The sequence below is a fragment of the Megalops cyprinoides genome, chromosome 5, assembly GCF_013368585.1.
Source record: "Megalops cyprinoides isolate fMegCyp1 chromosome 5, fMegCyp1.pri, whole genome shotgun sequence".
In the NCBI taxonomy this organism is placed as follows: domain Eukaryota; kingdom Metazoa; phylum Chordata; class Actinopteri; order Elopiformes; family Megalopidae; genus Megalops; species Megalops cyprinoides.
Window position 1 is genome coordinate 9,008,384 of NC_050587.1, and position 25,030 is coordinate 9,033,413.

The 25,030-nt window shown below is 40.7% G+C and overlaps 1 protein-coding gene across 2 annotated transcripts in view; it reads left to right on the top strand.

Moving 5' to 3' along the window:
* Window positions 1-25,030, top strand: part of ptbp3 (polypyrimidine tract binding protein 3) — a 77,179-nt gene that overhangs the window by 15,308 nt on the left and 36,841 nt on the right. The window contains exon 1 of one of the 2 annotated variants that reach the window (XM_036528732.1): window positions 20,487-20,529. The exons of the other annotated variant lie outside the window; for it this stretch is intronic. The gene's annotated coding sequence lies outside the window, so the exon portion shown is untranslated. Of the gene's footprint in view, window positions 1-20,486; window positions 20,530-25,030 lie in introns of those variants that run through there. 2 annotated transcript variants of the gene reach the window in all.

Sequence of the window (25,030 nt, forward strand, 5' to 3'; positions counted from 1 at the left end):
AGATACAGAGCTGCCTGAAAACTGCTGGTGGCTCTTAAGGTCTGAAAAGAGGATCCTGAAATTTATGTTTTAAAATGATAATTCTCATAATAAATCTCAGCATGTTTTGTTTGTTGTACTTGATTAGCACTGAAGCAATTAATTAGCTGAAGAATGTGTATCAGTTGGTGGCCAATTACTTATCTCTTTAATACATCAAGATTGCCTTCTTTTTCTTCATGTAGCCAAATTGTGCAGCATTTATACAGATTCACTGATGGTTTGACAATATGAATAGATTTACTCTAGTAGATGTTCTCTGGACCTGCCACCAAGGTGTGCCAATGATGTAAGGAAGAGTCTTCCGACTCAAAATCAAAGTCAAAATGCTTATGAAATACACATTACAATGAAAATGAAATGATTTTCTGATTGTTACATCGTAAGTGTGGGTTGCCTTTAATTTCCCATATGTGATTGCAGGACAGTGTATCTCTTTAAATGTGTTTTGGAATGACTGCATTAGTTTTACTAAAATTGGACCTTGTCATATGATAATCTATCATGATGTGAAAAAGAATGTACCTTGCTTGGCAGCAATCAAGAGAAAAGGAATTATCTGCCAGTACGTAACACGTGATTCAGGTAATTGGTATGCTTTTGTTGAGGCAAAACAGATGAAAACAGGTCTGAGCAATGATAAGGTTGACAGCAAGAGTTTTCGCTATTTTTAGCGACCATTACAGAAAACACAGAGATACTACATTACCATAATGTAGACCAACCCTGAGGCATGTGCATAAGTCACAGAAATTTGCAATCAATAAATTAGTGATGATATCTGAGATATCCTCCCCCACCTCCCATACTCCACTTGTCTTGACTCACTCAGGCTCCTCACCTGTTAGTGTGCTGATCAAGAAGATACTGTAACCCTATGGACATACATGGGTGCACTCAATGACTAAACCCCACATTTAGGCATTTTGTATTTATGTACATTGTAATAGTTTGATTTTTTTGCAGAAGTAACTAACAATGATTTGAACACTGACAGAAATATTCCTGATAATGATGGGGGTTAGAGAAACATGCTTGTGCTTTTTTGGTTCACGTCTTCGTCGAGAGATGAAGTTATTTGTTTAATGGTTGAGGGCACACCCTTGAATTGCCCAGTCAGCCACAGAATATTCATTCAAGTGTGAGTATGTGCAGGAGGCATAACATTTTAATGTGACTCTTATGTGGATTATTAATTTATGTGTAGTACAGGTAACCCTACCGCTTCTGTTTCATCAATGCCCAGTAGATCGCAAAGTATTTGACGTGGGAGTCCATATACAAATGTACAGATATTTACAAACCACTTTGATTGCAGGAAGCACAATGCCCTTAATGCGGAAACTAACAAGGGGTTGGAATGATATTAATGGTACAACTGATAAATTGGTTAAAAAACTGGAATACATAATCATTTTTTTAGAGATTTAGTAGAGTTTAGTAGAGTACAAGTATGTGTATGTATTTAGAATTGACTGTCATTTTGGGTAACTTGAATCAGAGTGCACTTGTCAGTGTTTCTCTCTCTGTCTACTGCAGTGCAGTGATCTGGTTTTGTGGGTGAATTGCTTATGCCAAAGATTTTTTTTATGTCTCATCACCTGCCTGTGCTCCTGATAGCTTTCTGTCTATTGAGACTTTCTTAAGTTTAGATTGCAATTTTTCACTTTTTTGGTGTTAAATATTCAGTAGAATGTGCCTGTCCATGACCAGTTTCAAGCACCAGTTACATTTGCTGTGTGTTCCTGGTAATAGAACAACAAAACATATTTTTTATTATTTACAGGTATGGTCAAAATGGCTCTCATTGGCCAAAATACATACACTTGTTCTTTAAAAAGTTAAAATCTAGTCTTTGTAACAAAATTTGCAGTAGCATGTGAAAGGATGAAAATGTGATTTGGGACGTTTTTAAAGGAATAAACAAGAAGACATGAGCTCTCTTATTTTCAATGAGATGAAAATCTTCAGTCCTCAGCTGCTAGGGGCTCATTATTTCTGCTTGCACACAATGAAAGTCCAGTAAATTGAGCTCAGCGAGTGAACCCAGGGCAAATGGCAACTTTTCAAATATGTTAGCTATCACTCTAAGTCTAATGATTTTAGACTGATTTTATTCTAGTTTGCTACAGCCAGTGTGTGACTAAACATCTGTGACAGATAATTTGCATTGCATACAGTGTTGCACATAAGTGAGTTCTTCTATATTTTTAATGTGGTCAAACGTCATGGTTAGAGAACTAAATAAAACACATTAGAAAGTTTTCAGTTTTGTGTAATATTTGATTTTTCTGGCTGCCTGGACACCATCATGGACACTTTAATGTCCTTGTCTTTGACACGATGCATCCAGTGAGACTGTGGCTGCATGCCGATCCATGTGAACTGAAGGCTTCCTTTCCTTTCCTGCCACATAATTAAACACTTAACCCCTTTCCTCTCCATTGTTATGTCCAGACACATATGGGACAGTACATGCTTTTGTTGTTCTGGTGGCTTTATAAATAGGGCCTGGAGTTTTTCTCCAAATTTTGTCTGATTCACTTCTTCAAGCAGAATATTTGGAGATGAATGCATCTGTCAGATCACGAATGACATCCTTTTTTCCCCTGTGCTTTTGATAGAGGATTCTGTGTGTGTGTGTGTGTGTGTGTGTGTGTGTGTGTGTGTGTGTGTGTGTGTGTGTGTGTGTGTGTGTGTGTGCGCGTGTGCGCGTGTGTGTGATTTCCGTATGTCCATGTTTCATTATCTCCCTTCTGCCTTATATCCACATCTTTTTTTTTTGTTTTGCACCAGTGAACTCCCAATCATTACTATTATGCAACTGATAATTGTATTATTTTTCATGTGTTACTGCTGATTGCTCCAAGATGGCAGAGACTAGAGTGCTTGTAGGGATGCCTGGTACATAATTATGGTGGAGAAAAGCTTCAGGTCCTATGCCTGACGTCCTTACCAGTTGCAGGTTTGGGATCCATGGTTTTTATAATATGTAGACCAGGCAACACTCTCTGAGCACCATCCCAACCAATGCCTAATTACATGTAATGTACATATTACATGTAAACAACATTAATGCATAAGCATATTAATAACTTCCTTTTTGCAGTGTTATATGGTGTTTATTCTATACTTAAAACATAATAAGAGAATGAAATCACATATGAAACCATTGGTGCCGCAAAATATTGGTGATATATAGAAGCTTTTTATATGGCTACAGTTTGTTTTTCTGCCCTGGAAATGGTAACAATATCAGAATCACAGTGCTTAGTAATTGCAGTGTAGATGCTACATGCATAACTGTATGCTTAGTGAATGTCAGACATTTTAATTTTTTTTGATACAAAAAAAAACTTCTCCATGTTCCCTACCAATCGTCTCTTTGCTTTTATAAGTCTTCTAGTAGTGTCTAGCTGGCTGCTGTGGCAGAGTTCATGAGAAGCGTGGGCAAGAACACAAAAGGAGCATTGAAAGGATGAAAGGAGTCCTGGGCAGCAGTCTAGCATGGTTGTGAGGAGCAGGGCTTGCAGCCAAAAGGTTGCCAGTTCGATTCCCCATTAGGACACTGTTGCTGTACCCTTGGGCAAGGTACTTAACCTAGAATTGCCTCATTGAATGTCCAACTGTATAAATGGATAACATTTTAAAATTGTAACCTATGTTAGTCTCTCTGGATAAAAGCATCTGCTAAATGCCAATAATGTAATATCAGTCCAACATGACTGCATGTACACTCAAGAAGAGTGGAAGCTGTTATAGCTGCAAAAGGGGGACCAACTCCATATTAAAGTATATGTATTTGAATACAATGTCATTACAGACCCTGATGGTGTAATGGTCAGGTGTCCGAATACTTTTGTCCATATAGTGTATATTATATTGATGTATTTACTTTAGTGTATTGTTTCCACTATGCTAATGCTCATAAAAATGACTGCTTCTAAACCATCCAGTTGTGTTTGAAGCGTTTTGACTGAATACTAATTTTTAAAAATTTCATGAATTTTTTTCACTGCAGTACAACACAGGAGCCTCGAGTGTGGCTTGTTTAGAATGCACCCAAAGTTAGTCCACAAAGAAGTAAAACCTAAAGAGAGTGTTTGATTTAATGAACAATCCTTTTGTGAATCATTTACAGACTTTTTTTCAATTTGACAAATTGACTCCACTCAAGTGTACTTTTTTGCGATAAATTCAGTTTTCAATTTCAGATGCAACATGCATGTCAAATGATAAAGCAAGCTAAAGATAACTTTTTTCAAGAGTACTTCTTGGTGTCCTTTAAGAATTAGTTTTATGGTTTCTCAACCCTCATGAAAGGACCACATAGTACCAATCTTAGTTTTATGGTTTCCCATCCCTCATGAAAGGACTACATAGTACCAATCTGCACAGTGCAAATGCTGTACTCTAACATGTGTGTCACATGTCTGCCATATGCTTGATGCCTTGCCCCCAATTTTCCTTTCTATTGTAAACCTCACAGTGTTTAATCAGTCCTTGTCTGAAGTTAACGTACAGTAGGAATGGGCTGACTTCCTCAGTGTCCATGTAATCCCAATTTTGTCTACTCTTGATCCGCTGCTTCTACGCAGATCTCTGTTTTTTTAAATAGCAGCCAAATGCCTGCAGCATGGATTGTTTTCTTGAGGAAAACCCGTGTTTTCTTTGCATGGGGCAAGTTTGAGATTTTTCAGATGGTAAACAGATGTCTAAAATGTTTATTAGACATTACAGCTTGCAAATGTGTCATATGACAAACACCAGTGGAAACTACATAGAAATTGATAAGAATAAGAGCTCAGTAAACAAAGTTCATTGCATTACATTGCATAACATTACATTTGTTAAGCCGACGCTCTTACCCAGAGCAACTTCCAGCGCAAAAGAACAGAAGCATATCCAAGTTTAAAGTACATGCAGTCCTATAATATTCACACCCATTCAGGACAATTTGAGTCATATTAGTAGTTTTTTCTTAAAAGTGGACCTTTATGCTTTGAATACAGTTTTTACTCTAATTGACAGTGATAAATAAGAACTAGGTTCTACAGTTCTTTTGTGTCTTGTGATATGTGATTAGGCTACAGTGCCATTGCATAGTCATTGATATATCATTAACACGTGCAGTGTCAAGTGCCTCACCCGTTGGTGTTTCCTTCATTCGTGGTGCTCCCCTTGTCTTAAGACCCTGGAAGGCTGTATTTTTCATTGGCAGAGGGTGATATCTCTGGCACTCAGCTGTACAGTCTTTTTTTCTAAAAATATTGAATATGCTAGGTAGTACTTTATACAACATGCCAGATTCACATTAAAGACTTCATCACGTTTTGCGGTGTATTATACACTGTTGCACTCCAATATATATCATATTACATTTAATAATTAATAATAATAATAATTAAATTATTCTCATAAGTGGAGTATTTAAACACCATTAGTATAGGAATGATTCTGTCCCAGTGTTTTGATCACTGTTATTTCATCAGTAATTTTTATAAACGGAATGCAATGTAAATGTTTTTTAGTATGGCTTTGGTGTATATGAGTCTACCACAATGAGACTGCAGCTCTTGGGGGATCCTGCATTTGCAAAGGATAAGGTTGGCAAACCATTAGGTTTGGCAATGGTCAGTACTCTCCTGGTCAGCCTTGTTGTGGAGAAAGAGTAAAATGTGGTATATTCAAGGCTTGTGAGTTTCTCATGCCTACTTATTGGAGCGAATAAATGTCATAGTGTAGGTGTAATAGAAGGGCCTGCTAAAATGTAGTTTTGTAGTGGTTGTAGGAACCTTCAAGAAAACATTCTGTTTGGAAGCTGTAGGTATTGCTGTGACACAAGAGGACTGACTGCTGACCGATTGTGCTGCTCTTCTGAGTCTCCTTCTGTGGGACTTCCTGGTACATGGGGCAGGAAAGAAAGCTGGAATGTAGCCTTGTCACAACTGCTCTGAAACTCTGAGTCTGAATCAGCCATTTGATCTACTTCTCAGGGCTCGAATCCCCCTGGGCGGTCTGTAGTCATTGCTGGCAAAATAGCCGTGCATGGTCATGAAATGTAGACTACTGTCACTGGTCACCGTTGCATTGAGTTCTCCTGAAAGCACAGCTTTCCTTTTTTTTTTTTTTTTTTTTAATTTTTTTGATGATTTGTAAATGCCTGATATGTCCAACCAAGCACTTTTTTCTGAGGGTTTTGTCATGGGTGACCTTTGAGGAGCCATGACCGATGACTATTTTGATTTTTGTTCTCCATTTGATGAAGTTTTCTTGATCCTGTCCTGCGTCAGGGATAGGCACAGGCCATTGCTTTGTGGCCCTTTTCTGACGGTTCCCTGGGAATTTGTAATGTTTTCAGAGGGAGTGCTGTGCTGCAACATGATGGAATGCCCACTGTAAACAAATCCTGCACCCAGCAAGAGTGCATCCACACAAGGACTGGACAAATTCCACCATAGACGCACATCGTGACCTGAATCTGTGAGATTCCTATTACTGCCACACACACACAGAGGTGGTCTGAAAACAAGGGCCGAGCCTGCCTCCTTTCCCCCCGAACCCCTCCCCACCCTTTTTGGGGGGCGGGACCATGTCGCCAGCCGCAGGCGTGGTCTGGCCGGGGGAGTGATCAGACGGGGCGGCTGGAGGTTGGGCTTTCCGGTCTGCGGAGCCGGCGTTTATTGTTACCCAGAGAAGAGAAGCGAGAAATAAACAAAAACTCCACACAAGCTTGGCCTCGCTGGTCAGCCAACAGAAAACAAAGAACTGAGACAACCAAGGCAAAATAAACACGACAGGGAAAGCGTCTATGCTCTTCTTTTTACAGTTCCATATGCTGCGGGTGCTCTGCTGCCTCTCCTGCTGTCTCTGCTCTGCTCTCTCCTCTCTCACTGTCCCCCGGCCCCCGCGCTGTTGACACCAGTCTCTCACAGCCGACGCACCCTGACCGAATCAGTCACTTCCATCTTGCCCAGGTGCTCCGGCCCCTTCTGAGTCTGTGAGGGTGTGGTTGACTTCCCTGCCCCCCTCCCCGGCAGCCAGACAGCATGCCACAGACTGCTTTAAGCTGGTCATAATTAACTTTCGCCAAACTGCATCCAAATGCTGGTGTCTCGTTTTTTTAAAAGCCAGCGAGGAGGCTGTCCCAGGAAGCGCTCTCAGCTGGGGGTCAGAGTCGTAAAGGATCACATGACGTGGCGATGGGGAAGTTGCTGTCTGAGTGCTGTTGGCAGAGTTAGCCACAGTAACCACAATTAATTGCAGGGCTCTGTTTGGTATGGCTGAGCACACAGCACAAAATAGGCATGCACTGTGAATTCATGTCTGGAGAAAGAGGTGCAGTGTCATAACACCCTCCCCACACACACATGTGCACACACACACACACATGCATGTGTGTGCACACACACACACACACACACACACACACACACACTATTTAGCCTTTTATTTAGGTGGGTTCATATGTATATATTTATTCCACAAATGTCTTCCTGGGAGAACAATGAGATGGGATCTGATTTTTAATATATTTTACCAGTGTGTCTCTTTACAAGTGTCACAGGCCAGCGAAATGGGCCTGAACTAAATAGTAAATAGCCCTTGTAGGAAAAGTGCATACAGTGATGTTGTGTTAAGAGAGAAACAAAAACTAAGGCTATTCAAATTAAGAAATAGGGGCTTTGAAGATGGTGTATACAGATTGCCTTCTCCCAAGTGAAAGCACATGTTTTGTGTGCCAACAGCAAGGTATGGTTCTGTCAGCTGATCTGCCAGCCTCTTTGGTCCCTCACCCTCACCCAACAAAGCTGGCTGTCGAGTCTCAAAATGTCCATATTCCATTCCAGCACCTTTTTGAATGACTGGAAAGTTCCACAGAGGGGAACCCATTTCCTGGTCCACTGTCCCCGCTACATTTCCTCTCATTTGATTTCAAGGTTTTTGTGAATTTACACATTGAGAAGATTACAGTCATTAATTTTACATGTGACATGGTTCTCTCTTCCTTAATCTGTTAGCTGACCTTCAGCACATCTCCACAAATGTACTCCACAAATAGTCTTACATTAGTTAGTGAAGTTAATGTAACAGTTAGATGAGCATATCACCAGTGTGATCCATCTGTGCAACTGTCACTGTTTGCTTTAGACTTTACTGTACCTTCTTGGCAGCAGTACAGGAATACCTCAGTGAAAACTGAAAACATTTATATGGCATTCATACTACAAGTTATATGTTTAATATGTAGCTGAAATTATTCATACACATCAGACAAGTTGATGCGTATTTGTACATCATGCACACTCGACAGTATTTTTAAAACTTGCAAATCATGTCCTCTGCGATTGTGACATTGTTTCCTCATGATAATTTGAGGGATTTCTTGCTTATAACATGAGCTTGCACAAGTTCCTGTCCTTGCTTTCTTTCACGCGATGTTTCTTGCGCATCTGAGAGGGAAGAGAAATAGATTGGTGAGCAATTCAGAGACCTTTTTAAACAGAGGAGCATAAACACTATGCTGATGCTGTCAGAAGTTCTTAGGTTGCAGTTGCGAGGGACTGACAAAGCACAGTAGGACAGTGTGTTAATTCACCCTGGCTACACTGGGAAAAGACACAAGGTGGAAGTGTTAGATGCGCTGCTGTACGAATGGAAATTGGCAGTATTTCTGTTTCAGCTCTCCTCTTCTGGCTGTCACCGTTTGTCTTGCCGAGGGACTGTTGTGCCTTTTGCTTTTTTCTCATGACCATTTCCTTTTGCTTTCAGTTAATTCTGCAAAGAATGCCCCAGTCATATGACTATGAAATCCTGTTATTTCTTTCACCCTTTTCCCCTGTCTTGTAGCCAAGTTCCCACACAAAGCGTTGTGCTGGCAGAATCCTCTTTGCATTTCTGTGGCTATTTCATTTATTTTAAACAAATACTGTATGTTTATAATTGTGGAATATTTTGAAGAATTTCTGAAGCTTATTTTCGTAAGATAGAGCCAAACCTTTTTAGGTAGCCTTCTTTTTGCATTTTGCTTTAAGGGGAAGAGGATGCATATGAAATTGAGGAATTGACAACTTAACTGAGAAAAATCTGCACAAAGAGGCATATTATTCTCAGACATTTAGTTTTAATTCATAAGTAAATATGGAATTTTTTTTTTTTTAAATTGCATTTTCGCAGCTGCTCACTTCAGTTGTGAGTCCAGTGTGCTTTGTTTGCTTACTGATAATTTACACACTTACACACTGTGTTTGCACACAGATAACTGAGGATATTAAAACGTGCAGGGCAATCTGACTATTGAAGAAGAGCAAGTGAAACGGAGATTATTTCAGCTTTACTTCAAAGGTCATATGCCAACAGTGATCTTCTAACATGTGCCAACATGACACCTTACAACTACCCTGAGGGTCTCCAAGTTTCTCTTGCTTCCAGGTCATCACTCTTGTGTACTGTGTGATGGAACTGCAAAGGCCAGTGCTGTTTAACTGTGTGCTAAAGCCTTGTGAAAAGGACTTTTAGAGGCATTTGTAGGAGCTTTTCCCCTTCTAAATCCAGACTCCAAAGTGCTTTGTCTCATTTGGCATCATTGTGGCTGTGCTGTGGTGTCTCTCCCCGGCCTTGTATTTTGACTGCCCAGCATTGTTAGTGCTCTGTTGGCATTCTGGTCTCCGCTGACTGGCTGTGTTTTGGCTAGGAGTGCCGGGAGCCCGGCTGTGAGGGGCATTGTTCTGCTACTGTACTGCCGTGTTTCGCCGAAAGATTTCTCCCCCTCTCCCTAGCCCTCATCTGTGAGGAATGTTAACTATGTAGTGGCCTGTGCTGTTCTGCGCCTTTCTGCTGCGCCCCTTTCTCTCACCTCGGCGGGAGAGTGGCCCGGGAAAGGGGACGGAGCAGCACCATTAGCAGATGACCTGTCAGACCGATGAAACCATTCTAATTGGAGGTTTGTTTGTTTTAAATCTGGGACATGTGCTCCATCCATCCAAGCCTAGCTCTGACCCGCTGACAGGTTGTGGAGGACCCAGGGCATGCATGGCTGGAGGCTCTCACTCACCATAAACAGCCTTGGCGTTGCAGGATAAAGGTTGGAGTCGTGCTTGTGTGTTTGTGTGTGTGTGTGTGTATGAGCTGGCTACTGTCTGTCCATTCCTGGCATATGCTTTTAGCCCCACACTACTTTTCGGTTCAGAATCAACAAACTGAAGTAGGATCACAGGCAAACTGAAAACATGGTTGCTTTGGCAATATGTAAAGGTTTGGGAAGGTTATTCAAAGTTTAAGGCAAGTCTCTTCCAATTCAAGAGAACACTAATGCTAAGTGATTTACATATTTCTGTGTTTCCTTCTGAAAGTGTTATGGGTTGCTAAGGTGATGGGTTGTGGAGCTGGGGCGTGGCAATATTGTCTTGTTTTTGGGTCAGAATAGCTTCCCAGAGCGAAGTTTTGATTTTGTCTTGCAGTGTTTATTGTAGAATTTTTGGTGCACATGTGTTGGGTGTTATTAAAAATGTAACTGGGCTGTTGTTATGTATAAGTTCTCACATATTCAAAACATTACATTTTAAGACCCATTATTTTTGAAAGTGTAACCATCTTTGTAAATCATATGCCTTAATTACTAAAATGGCCTGCAATATGAAGTATCTTTAACTACTGTAAATGTTGTTCACATACTGCCCACCATTGCTGTTGCCTTCATACATTTAAAAATTTTTAGTCTAAGTGCTTTGCTTGTGCATTGCTTCTTACTAATAAAGCTTTATGGCTCACATATGTCCGACATGTTCAAGCCAGTCATTTTTAGAATTATGGAGGTTTAAACTTTACAGACAGCCACACAACACATGGGCTACTTGAATATTCATTTTGGGGGTGTGGTTGTGTTCCTGAGAGTGGAGAAAGGAGGGAATGTGTATGTTTGCAAACTGGGATGCCAGGATTTAAGACCAAAGTACAAAGCCACAAATCAGACAAGCTCTGTAGCCAAGATAGCTATCATTTGTAGGGGTGGGACAAAATATCGATACGGTAATATATCATATTACTTCCTCTTGCGATATGTTATCGATACACTGGCGTCAAATATCGATATTTTTATTAAAATATGCAGGCGCTCAAAACAGATTCCCCCGTCTTACCAGAGTCACTACTTCATGACTCCTCGTGGTGGAGCTTATCAAATGAATGAGAAAGAGAAGTTGTGCGCATTTCTTCACTGCAAGTTTACCCTCAGAGTCAGTTCTCCCTGGAAATGAGACCTGTCGAACTCAATTTCTGTAAGTAACACTGCCTAAACAGTTTGGATGGCAGAGACTGTTGTTTTATATAAGTAGCTAGCTTCAGTTGAGTAGTTAGTCAACTTAGCTAGGTAGCTCCTACTTACACAATTTTCTTAATTGAAAGGTACTTTACAATTATATCGCGAGTATTCTGCATGATTAGGCATTTAAACAAAAGCTTATCTACCTAACATCCAAAAAACAGAAAGTGGTTAAAGCATCACAGTCTCAGCTCAAATTTGTCATTGGTTCGCAATTGGTTATTGGTTAGCAATTACTTATTGCAACTAACGTTACCATGTCTTTTCCCTGACCACCCTGAGCATAACTCCAGACCTACACCTCGGTGGTACTAGCTAGCTAACGGCTAGCTCGCGAATTTACACCGTTATGTTGATTAATCCTTAAACTTGCAGATGTTCATTTTAATAACTTAGTTTATGGTTAATTTGATGACCTACTTAGTTATGTTATTATTGGACAACTGACCACCATAAAGATGTAACAACTGTAGGATCAACTAGACAGCCAGCTAGTTGGCTAGCTATAATGTCATGGGTTGATGAAAACAGGGCATTGACTTAACTGAGATAAGTTAGCTACTGTTTCTTAGCTGGCAAAATAGTAATGTTATGCAATTTAAAGAGGAAAAATATATCTTCACTTATGGCAGTCAAGTCGGCCAACCGGTCCCTCATCACACTTCTTTTTTTCTTCCAAAGTTGGTTTAAAAAAACATCAGCTCGTGTGCTAGCTAACGTTAACTCCCTCTTACGATGTAATCCAATGTCTTGGTACTATTTCCCAGAATGAAATTGAAAATGTATCCACACACATCGGTTGTTGTATACGGTGATTGTCACGATAAAGTTTGCTGTTAATTTTTCACTATATAAGGATGAGCAGCAATGCTTAGAGCTTTCCATGGTTTGTGTCTTCCCTTACAGTTAGCCAACCACCCAACTCCTCAAAACTAATTTGAACTGCAGCTTGGCCTCAGAAACGCCTCTTCACGGTCATGATTGTATACACACACCATCACCACATCAGTGGAGACCGGAGAAAGGGTATTTTCAGTAAAAACAGTTTCGTACTGATGGTGTGGGGTTGTGTAGCGCTCTTATACCGAAACTAGACTGAACGATGTAACCATTACAAGCCAATCCAAGTAATTCATGACACACAGGAGCTTGTCATCAACGTGTCCCTACAAGAAATAACGGAGCCAGCTGATAATGAGAAAAACATGATCTAGCTTGTCACCTAGCCTAATTACTGTATTTCAATACACATGGAGGCCATACAGAAAAAAAATTGAATGTAAAATATAGAATGAACTCACGACTTGAATTGAATGACTTTAATTGCCACAAAATATGTAACACAATGGCTTCCGGAGTTTCATTTGCGAAATTTAGATAATTAATTGTCAAATTCTGTGAAACTGACACCACAATGCAGTGAATAAATACATAATTCCTGCTTTTTGCCTTTTTAGGGGTATTTTTTCTTCTTCAGTTACACAGATATTGTGATGTATCCTAGATGATTGTCTTGCAATGTATGGAGTATCACAGAATCGCTGTATGGTGATACCATTGTTATCGTGGGCAACGTATTGTGATAGTATCGTTTTGTGACTTACTCTGTGATTCCCACCCCTAATCGTTTGTGACGGAAAAGAGCTGAGGAAAAATATCATATTTTTAAGTAAACATTTAAGTTAATTGGTCCTTCTTGCTAAGGTCTGTGTTGCAGTCTCATCCTATATACATGTTATTGCATGTGTTTTTGGATGCCAGTTGATATTTTAGTGGTTCAGTAGCCCTTGTTCAGGAACATATGGCATGTTACCTCTTATTATACACAAGAATTCAATTGACTCAGTTAGAGAGTGTTATCATTCTGAGGTGGTGAATAGGTGTGCTGTTCAATCTACAATGGGTTCCCACAGTCCCTCAAAACCCATCCTTGAAAATATGTTATCCTGGAAGATTACGTAAAAGTCATGGAGAGTGGCAAAACTGTTTTTGAATTAAATGAAAATTGGCCAGGTCTAAAAAATAATTAGGCTCACTCTCATGAGCAAAGTGCATCCATCTTTCTTATTAAATTGCCAGCTTAATGCAATATACTATCAAGTCTAGCAATGTCAGATATTGCTACAACGTGTTAACACTAGCACAATTTCACAGGAAATAGCAGCAATTGAAATAGTCCTTGAACATCTTACATTTATCCCTAAAAAGGCATAGAAAAATCATGGCAAATGTCAATGTGTTTTGAATGGAAACCCTACCTACAAGTCTTTCATGTTTGCATTTGCCCTTCCCCATGCTGAGTGTAACTCACTCCAGTCTGTCTGAGTGTTGTAGCCTTTGTGACAGCTTTCCGTTGTCATTGCCCTGCATTCCTGAAGGCCCCCCACTATCCACTGTATACTTAGCGACTTGTGTGACATTTTAACATCCTGCCTTTTGGATATAGAACTCTAATTGGGGGAAACGTGGGCACAGGTAATGCCTTTTTTTTACATGATAAGAAGATAAGCCCCCTATCCATTGAGTGTGACGTATCTGTAATTTAAGAAGAGTAGTTTTTTTTTCCATTCCTCTGCAGTAGACGGGGTATGATTGAACTCTCCTGTGGGTGTGCTGAGAATTCCCTCATCCCTTGTCTTGTCTGTCACCGTGACACAAGGGTAACAGTGTGAGACGGGCTGCTGGGGGACAGATGTTCTGCACTCTGGTTTGGTAAAAAAAAAAAAAAAAAAAAAGATGGAATGCCAGTGAAAAGGTATGCAGCGCAAGAATGTGCTCCTGCAGAAACAAGTGTGTGCAATATGAGGTGTGTGCGTGAAGAAGACTGAGAATTGAGTTTTTGTATGCATGAGTGCCTGTGAGTCTGAGATTGCTCTGACCTAGCTTGTGCCACAGAGGTATTTGTTTTGCCATGTAATACCAGTGCAGGAGGGAGTCAGTGCGTGGGAGTGTTCATAGTAACTGTGAACACTTCACATCAGTAGTTTAATTGTACTCCTTTTGTGATATAAGGAATGAAAATACCAAATACTGCATGAGGTGCCACAGGTTGAAAGGTCCTTGAGATCTTGATTCATTCATTTCATTCATGTCATTGAAGTCAATGCAGTTAACAAAGGGTCACATTTTTGAAGTAAAGGCAACATTCACATATGTTGAGAAAATAATCCTTGTGCACTAGATCATCCAGAAATTTTAGCATTTAGGAAGGCTTAAGGCAGTATTAGCCCCCATATGTGGATGAGGGATGATTTCAGCATGTGTCCTGCTGAGGGCTCTGTGGATGTTCCCTACATGTCGGTTTCTGCGGCTGTTGTTTAAAAACGGAACAGAAGACAATAACCTGTTGACACAATCATGGTTTGTGCCACAGTCCGATCACAGCCCTGTGTGCAGTTATCTGGGGGTATCGGACAAACGCAGCTCCTGGGGTACTGCGTGTAGACTAGTTTGCATCCAGACCGCATCTGCACGTTAAATTTTTCATGTTTAAAAAGCCCTATGCATTTAAACCTATGTGTGTCATATGAAGGCCCTTCAATACTTTACAGAAACACTGAGGCACAGGTTGTCTCTGGCTTTTTGTGCATTTAAACAAATGAGTGCAAAGCTTTAGTCCTGTCACACCAGATCATCACATGTGAGACTACTATCATTCTGCATCTCATTTCAGACTTAACCAAGTACTTAGATAGGGAGGTGCCCATGTTAAAAATTAAAAGGCTGGCTGATTCCAAAAGCAATCATCTTACAAAATATTCTTTCATTCTGCCTTAGCTATATTTTAACACAGAGTCAAAAATCTCAACTTGATTTGGGTGGAGTGGTGAAGAGTCAGGGGGATCATCAGCAATTTTCAGGAGTAGGGTATCGTATCAAGTATTTATGTATGGTAAAATTGCATTGATACTTATGGATGACTGCTGTCTACTTTACCTGAAGTTCCAGAATGTGACAAGACAATCAGAGATATGTGCTGATGTGCTAAAATGGATATGTTAGGATGGTCAGGATAAAGATTATGTGAGTGATGCTCCACTTATCAAACATTTCTGAAAGGTTTTCTATTTATTCTAATAAGGTTAATTTAAAAATACATATTTCATCAACAAAGTAACCAGCTGGATTCTAGTCCTGTTATTAACTATAAACCATGGCAAATAGATCATGACTAAAAAAGATAAAAGCAAATACAAATTTTGTGCTTCCGTGGTGTGTACTGTGTAATCAACCCTTGCCTACAGTGCAAACTCCAAAAAAAAAAGTACTGGCACAGAACCAGTTTTATATGTATTATTCATCATTTGTCATTTGAGTCATATATTTTTCCAGTTGCAGCTTGTAAATTTGACATTGTTTTTTTTTTGTTTTAAAAATAAGGGGATACATGCCCTGTATGTGCCCTTAAAAATGTGCCCTTGTTCTCCTTTTTGAAACAGACTTTTCAGCAGCGTTGTAAAATCATTGTGTCATTCTGAACATTATAGAGGCACAGCTTCATTTAAAACATACAGGCTGTTCTCTACCACATTCGCAGTGCAGGTGCAGTGGAATGACTGGTCACACGAGATTGGTACCTTGGCTCTGGCTCCTGTCAGTCACAGTGGTAGAGAGAGTGCAATCTATCAGTCTCTCTCAGTTTGTCAACAAGGCGATAGTTAATCCCATGGTTATTATGATGCACGAACAGCTTTAGCTCAGTCACCTTACAGGGTCTCTGTAGCAGCTCAGCATCTCAACAGAGCTTGATGATGGCTTCGCCCTGTATGCCACCCCTCACCCCAGTACTCCTGATGGCCCACAATCCACTGCAGCACAACTGCCCACAGGCTGAGCAGGCATGTATGATTCAAACCATTGACACGATTCTAACCAGCACAAAGGGAGTGGCTGGAAATAATTAACAGTTTAATTAGACAGAGGCAGTAAAATAAGATGGTAAATGATTCTATCCTCAAATTCTAATAAAGGTGGAATTATGTTTAATTCCAGTCAGTCTGCATTTTTAATATGATTCATTCAGTGCTGCAGAAAACAAATGCATCTCAGGCTGAAATCAAAATGTGGGGTTGGCACAGAATAATCTCTTTGCTAGTGCTGAATTTTCCAGGTGGCACTCAAATATGTCTGTCATCCGTCTTCAGTTAATGCAAGTAGTCTTCATTCTGTAAAGTTTTTGTTTTTTGTTTATTTGAAGGACAACGCTTAATAACAAGCTAGCTTGTGTAGCAGTGTCCGGCAAAAGTCATTCAGGCAAAATGGGTCTTCATATGCTGCTTTCATGCTTTTTAGCTTAGTTCTCATCAAATTGCATTGAATTGTGAGATCATAATATCCCTAATAGCGCTTTGTGCTTCCTCACCAGGCATAAAAGGTGAATTCTATCTGGATCGACTGCAAGTGTAATTGGGGGCCATATACACTTTGAGATCCTGCTGTGAGGGGGGGAGATGAGCAGATTGTTGCACTCATTATGTCTGGTGAAGATGTACAGGGTTATTTGGGGTACGCATTCAGTTGTTATCACAACCGAATAATCGATCCATGCACGTCTCTTGTGACATGTCACACAAAGTAAATGTAACGTCACCATTTTTATTTGGATGTACATCCAAGTGCTTGCATCCTCTGTGCACAATCCACAATGCACATCCTTTGCGCAGGGCACACAAATGTAACACTCCTAAAGTGCATTTGCCAGCCCCTTTAACAGAGCGCAGTGTGCTGAGGCTGTCTGCGTGCGCTGCAAAGGCACAGCTGAGGCCTACTCACCAGCACGGTGAGCAAAGAGAGGCTGCCTGTTCCTGCGCTTAGGTTTCTCTTTTATTTGTCTCGGACAATGAAGCGCAGGTAAAACTCCATTGACTCTGGAGGATCATATGCCTCTGCCTTCTCAGCCAAGCGTCAGCTGGGTCGGTTTCAGTTCACTGTTCTTTATTACCTCCCTAGAATATTAAAAGGAAACGTACACCAGGCTTGGCCCTCCCTCCGTAACTTGAGTTACCAGTTCCTGTTTCTTTAAGTCATTGTGTTCGCTGGATCCTCAGTGGAAAATGCATAACCTGCAGATCGGGAGCATTGTGGCCAAACGGGCCTTCATTTTCCTGTTTGTTTGCGTTTCATGCAATTATCTGCCTCACAAACCTAACCGAAGGAAACTTGGGCAACACGTACAGTTGAAAAAATATGTTATATCTATAAATTGTTCTTTGTTTACTGTGTATTTTTTTAGGCTGAAAATGCAGCTTGAAAGATTTTCATTGTCAATGGCTGTTGTTGCATAACACAAGATCCCTGCAAGTGGTGTTGAAGTTAGCCCAGCCAATTATCAAATAGTGTTCACTCCTCTTTCTGATGCACTGTTCCAACATGTCGCTCTCCATTTCAGAAAGTATGCTTGCTGAAGGCAAATGTCTGTATTGTGAATCAGCATCTCACAAAAACCGGAAATGAAAGAAGTGGGTGTGTCCTAAGAGAACATATCATCGTGTCTGATCGTTATATTGGCCTCATTGCCTTATACAGCCAGTACTTTGTTCCAGAATTTGTAGCTGACAGAGGCATAATAACACTAACAGTCGACCTAATGTAACAGTCATGATAAAAATCTTACGTTAGACATCACCTGTCATGCAAGATGTAATATGTATAGAAACAAACACGGAGACAAGAAAATAGGAATACCAGGTGAATTTCAGTGTGGTCAAAATGTAGCCAAATAGAAATGGTTTTATTCTTATTTTTATATTATTTTATATTTTAGTATAATTAGTTATAATTAACTAGTAATAATATAATATTTTTATTATTATTTTAAAAATCTTTACAAGGTTATATTGTGTGGTGTTTGTGATAATAGAACACATGTAGTTGGTTTTGTCTTTAATTTTAAAATCATGGTAGCATGTGTATCAGACTGATTATATAGATTTAACTGCTGTCGTAAACATGAAAAGATCCAAGTCTAAATCAGCGTCTCATTCAGTGATCTTAAGTCGCTCCATTTTCAGGTGTTTTTGGCATTTACACCCTGTGCACTGTTTTCTGTCAACATCCGAAATGCCGAGTAACAACACGGACATACATGCACAGTGTAAACACACACACTCTGCTGCAGGCATTATAGTGTGGAATATTACATTTCACACATGTCTATGGTGTGCGTCAGACCTACTGCGGAAGTGTTCCCCAAGTGAGCATTTGATTGCCGGTTTGTGTCGTTGTAGCTGTAGCGCATTGTGATAAAGTGGCAGTCATGAAGAACCAACCCCCCGCCCCCTTGGAGTAGAAAGCTCCCACAGGGTGTCCCTGCAGACTCCTGACTGCACTGTGGCAGCCATTGCTTCTGTTTCATGTGTAAACAGACACGGGTTTCTGAGCTGCCACTCCCTGGCATTCCCGCATCTCTCGCAGGCCAACGGGCTCACCTGAGTTTCTAAACAAAGCCCCTCGCTGCCTGTTCCTGTTTTTTAAGGGGTGTGGCCCTACAAGCAACCAGCTAGCAGTCCAGCTGCCTCACCGTCTGCTTTAACACGAAAGTGTAACCCGACTCCAGTGAAAGCACGAAAGCCTAATTTCATTGTGGTGGACTTTGCTGAAGGGGATAATTTGCCCCTCCCCCTTCTCCCCCACCAATCCAGCCTCAATTAGAGTATTTCTGTATTGCTGTCATGCTTCCCACTTGTTTCTGGACCCAGTTTATTTTCATTTTCTCAGCGGTTCTCTGAAGGAAGCCTCTCTGTCCTTGGCTTGTTTTGCTCATGCTCAGTATTTGGCGTGGCTTGTTCTTTTCTCCGCTGGGGAGGCATTGTTATCAAACATTCTGTGCCTGTCCGGTTTCAAAATATTCTGGAAATGTGGAAATGTTTTTGTAGAACTTTTTTTTTTTTTTACTGCTTGTGCTTCGGTTACAAAAGCATTTGTGAATGATCAGATGAATTGTGGTGATCACTGCTCTGATGCTTTTTCAGGTTGCTTCAGTTTACCTTTCATTTTGGTCACTTAACAAGTTTTCAAAGATCATTTGTTATTACAAACAGCCTGTCATGTTGTTGCATTGATCAGATGTAGATATTTTGACTGGAATCTCTTACTGTGCTCAGACCTCATGTATGATCACCCCCATCCCAGTCCTACAGAACTAGCTGATTAAGGGCCCGGGTGTGCCCTTAAACATGTTGGACAGGCGGCAGGGGGGAAAAAAACGTCGGCTACTCCGTCTCCACCCCCGAAGCCCGCGCCGCGCCGAGTGCCACACTGGAGCGAGCCGGGGTGCCAGCTCGCCTTTCAGCAGCGCTCGTTAATTGGAGTGTGCTGCCGGCTTTGTTTGGCCAGTCGTATCCGGTTACTGATGAAGGGGGCCAGCTTCAATAATAGATACCGCAGACAATGGAGAAGGCACATGCAGCCCCCCCCCCCCCCCCCCCCCCAATCCTCCCACTCAGCCATCCTTAGCCAGTGAGCGCGCGAGTGAGAGCGTGAGCCCACAGGACAGCTGTTCGCCTTGTACACCACACTGACACTGTTTCTAGGGAGATTGCTTCTCAACCTGTTGAAGAACACACTCTCTCTCTCTCTCTCTCTCTCTCTCTCTCTCTCTCTCTCTCTCTCTCTCTCTCTCTCTCTCGCTTTTTCTGTGATGATGGAGGTATCCTTTTAGTCAGGTTAGGGGGTTAAGTTTTCCAATAATGGCTTGTTTGCCCAAGGTTAATTTGTTTATGTGCAGCAGATTTTATTTGCCCCTCCCCCGTCTCTCTTCAAAGCACAGCATCTAGCTACACGGTAGCACTGAGCCGTGTGCGTGTGTGTGTGTGTGTGTGTGTATGTGCGCGTGTGTACGCATGCGTGTTCGTGTGCTTGTGTGTGTGCGCGCATGCATGCATGCGTCCGTGTGTGCGTGTGTGTCTGTCTCACACAAGTGCGGGCATACACACTCCCTCCCCCTCCCTTATCTCTTCCCCCTCCTTCTGTCTCTCTCTCCCTGTCTCTCTCTCTGTCTCCCTCACTGTTGCACTTGCTTCCCTTAAGCTCTGTCTCTCTCACCCCTCTCCTAGGCCTGAATGCACTTCTTTCTTTCCCTGTTTTCATTCCCTTCCTCCCTCTCTCCTCGCTGTGCTAGTCATCATGCCACACACAGAGGACTAGTCTGACATGCCATCCATGTGCTTCAGGTAAAGTAAGGTGTTTTCCCGGATACTTCAATGTTTCGCTCTTTGCTTCTGAATATATGTTTTTAGATGGTAGCAGTGTTCATTTGTCTTGTTCTACACTTACTGGACTCCAGTAATTAGTTCAGCCAGTTTTCTTAAAGACAATCAGTTATACATTAAACAGTTACTTTAACTATCCACAGCAACCTGTATAAGCAGTCATGCAAAGCAAATGTGTATTGGCTGTGCACTGTTAGCGCCGTGTCGATGATTAATGGCTGCATTGGTGGCATCTGTTGGTGTTGCTGTCTTCTCCCTGAATGTAGCTAATGTTTTCTGAATGCAAATTGGTATGTAAAAAAATGTCTGACCCAGCCATTTACCTGATAAACTCAGTTCTGATAGAGCTGGAAGGATCCTGTAGCCCAGTACATTTTTAAGTGCTGGTGTCCCTTGGATACTTTAGACACTAGTGTAGCGAGTCATCCTCCACGGCATTTGCATGTCACATTGTTTGTGTCAAACTACATCTGGTATTCAGTGTGTTAAACCAATGTTACTTGTGGTGTCTTTAGAATATATTTTTTTAGGTCTGTCGTCCCTATCTGTGTTAAAATAAGTGATTTTGGTGACTTGTTTGCACCAGCCTTCCCTCTGGGCTGTTTCATAAGTGCTTGCTGTAATGAGTGTGTGATAACCTGTTCTCCCTGTACTGGCGCTGTTCTCTCAACTTCGGCAGCAGCAAACTGCATGGCGTAGGACAGTAATGTGATGATGAGCTGTACTGTGGAGTTCTGAATTTTCTTTTACAAATAACCTTTCGAAGAAGCTTAATTCAGAAATACAAATGTTAAGTGTATTAAGTGTATCTCAAGTGCAGCTATAAGCATATTTTTTTTAACAGACTAGAGATATTAGATGGATAAAGTATACTCAAGGCTGTGTTGCTTGTCATGAAATATGTCATCTGGAGCTATTTTCTAGCATTCCTTTTATTGTTGGCATATTTCTTGACATTTTTATAACCCACTACATTGATACATTAATTGATTGAAGTTACCTCGCCAAGTATGAAATGGCAGTATTGATCATTACTCTGGTACAAATATAAATGCTAATTTAAAAAGTTTTTCAAATTAGCTACTTTGAAAACTGTTCTGAGGGTATCCAGTTTCTTCTCCAGCCACATATCATTATTTATTCATATTGGCAAAAAAGTACTTCCTTGAGGTTATAATCTATGGAAATACGGTACAATGGCTGGTTGTTAGTGTTCTCTTGCTATTGATTCATTTTATTGCACAGAGGTAGAATTTTCACCGCTGCTGTAGTAGAATCCAGACCCAGAGTCTGATTCATGTTATTCTAATTTCAGCTCTGAATTTAATCACTTCTCAGCATCCACGCTTTTCACTTAATTGCTGTGAACTATGACAACCTCCCATCGACACAGGCTAATGTCTTAAATTTAAACACACCTTCTGGAAACGGGCAGCAACGTCACTCTAAAGCATGTAGAACTGGTTTGATAACAGGCTGGGGTGTGTGTGTGTGTGTGTGTGTGTGTGTGTGTAGGGATTGGTTGTAAAAGCAAGACAGAAATGCAGGTGGGAGAAAATTGAATGATGCTGTTAATTCTGCCCCAGAGTCGTCACACTAACAGAGCACCTTCCTTCAAGAAAGACAGGGTTTTGAACATTTGAATACTTTAATGCCTTGAGCACTGTTTAATGATGCAGTGCCATTGGCCACATGGTGACAGAGCCATGGAAGGTAACACTCTCATGACATTTGACACTTCGTGGATTGCATCTCATAGTGCAAACTGTCAACCACCAATGTTTAGGGGCTTGCTTTGTGTGTGCGTGTACGCACACATTCAGTACCCACACAGAGCCATCCACATTTGAATTGCTTTTTTCCATGCTTTTTTTATTGGCATTTAGGAGGCGCATTTATCCAGAGCCACTTACATAAGTTACTGTTTTTACGTTATCCATTTATACAGCTGGATATAATTTGGCATTTGTGGGTTAGGTACCTTGCCCAAGGGTACAGCAGCAGTGCCCCAGCAGGGAATTGAACCGGCAACCTTAAACACCATGTTACTGCCGCCTATGCTACGCAATGCTACACTGCTACTTTTTATTCTGTAAAACACAAGGGACACATTTATTCACACTTGTAAGTAATCTTATAAATAAAACACAAATCTTCACCCACATTCTGCACTTTGGAAGTTAAGTGGAAGCTTCTGGAACTTTAAAGAGGTCTCTAACATTTTCTTGTTCCATTGGAGTATAAAAGGAGGTAACACACTGAAGGAATTGCATTAGTAGCATCATTGTTATGGGTAAAATTCATTGACCTCCATAAGTAGAAGTAGCTATAAAAGAGTACAGAAAAAGCTGAATATGCACTTTTAACAATAATATCCATTATTAAGAAATCTAAGGCTTGAAAGGCCAGGAAGAGGAAGCAGGCGTATCTTGCCAGCATATGCTTGGAGGCAAGTGGTTTGAGAAACAATAAATCCAAAGGCACAATTGGCAGTCTCTCCAAAACAAACCTACATCTTCAGGATACAAAGTGTCAAAAAATGTCATTGAACATTACCTGCATATTTGTGACATTCCCAGGTTCCAGGTGGCAAGAAGAAGCCACTTTTTAAGTCAGACAGAAAGAAGTGGTGACTTGAATCTGCTAAACTACATCAGGACATTCCAGCATGGCAACGATCCAAAGAATTCATCAAAATCTACAAAGAAATGGCTCACTGAACACAAAATAAATGTTCTCACTTGGCCATCAATCAGTCAATCTCCCACCCTCAGTGCAACTCTAGATCCAGTTGATCATAAAACATGAGATTGTCTATGTCCATCCTAAATAAAGTAACTACAGGAGTGGGAATAAATATGCCCCTCATCTTTTCAGGAATAAAATTCATTATCGATTAATATTGTGAAAATATTATACATATTAAAATACTATATTTGCTTTGTGCAATGATATAAACATGAAAATATAACAATAAGTAAAGAGAAAAATTATGTAATATATACACATATATATACGGTCCCTGGATGATCAAAATATGGGGGCACTTTTTCTGCAAGAAATTTTTTGCTTTTAGACTGGTAGTGGCCCTGAACTTGTTTTTCACAATTCACAAGATTTCCAGTTTTAGCAAGGATCACGCTTCAGCTGCTGACTCCGTTTAACTGTGTCGAATGTGATGTCATCAACCTCATACACTCAATGTACTACCAGAAAGTGATTTGAGATGGATTGATAATTTACAACCAGTTTTTCTGTCTTCCCAGCTTGTAGCTGATGTGTATGTGATTGAGTGAGTGTGGGCAATGTGTAGAGAATCTCTTCTGGGACAGGAAGGGCTGCATAGCAGTCTGTGTTCACACATTGCCTTTGCATTTACATTTACATTTATTCATTTAGCAGACGCTTTTATCCAACGCAATGTACAAAAGTGCATATAGTGGGCAAACAACAGGCACAAGGGCAAGATGTGTACAGGTCATACAATGCAGATAGTGCTGAAGCTGAGCACAAGATCAGTGTAGTGAGACAGAACTAATCTGATCTAAGGTTACATATATCAAATACAGTCACTGGGACAATAAAGTGCTGCTATACTACATAGGCAAAAACATGCTACAAATATAACGGAAGAGATAGTACTACAAGTATGAGCCAAGAATCTTAGATTTACAAGGTCAAATGGCAATGGTATCAGTCCAGGTAGAGTCTGAAGGGGTGTGTCTTCAGCCCACGTCTTTGTCCAGACACTTGAAGATTGCATGTCATCAGTTTTGTTTACATGGTTGATGTGTGGCTATAGGCAATGCTGTGGGGCAGTGTGTCCAGTACAGTGCCATTGACATTCCCTGCCTGTGTTTTGTTGTGTATAATTTGTGTATTGTGTTTCGACAGCAAGTTGTTGTTTTTCTTTTCTTGTTATCTTTTTCTTAGCATCATGAATTTTGAAAAGATGTGGTTATAAACAGACAGTCATTTCGAGTGAAAATAGCTCGTAAAAAACCAAGCATCTGCCATTGAACAGTTGTAGAAATGTTCAGTTTACACTGTAGGTTTGTGTCAGTCACACAGCTGTTTTGAAGGTATTAGTGGAAAATAAAAAAAGCCTATTACCATGTTTCCCAGTTGCAGTTATGTTACTGTTGTGAAAGTTCTTATTTTTCCTCTTTCCTAATGCATTCTGTCAGCCAGGAACATAAAATAATTTTCCTTTGAAGAGATTTGCAGCTGGATCACAAAAGATGCTGCTGTTTTGTCTTGCTGTTTGATTACATTTCTGTTTGATCCTGAAGAGCACATGGTTTAACGCGAGAAAATGCAATACACATCAATTGGCCATAATATAAGCGTCTTCCAGTAGGCAGTAAGCAGTAATGCTGTGAGTTGGTTTACTGTGTACAGATAGATTGGATCCTGAGGTATTGATCAGTTAGCTGTTAGCCAGGACAGTAGTGTGTATATA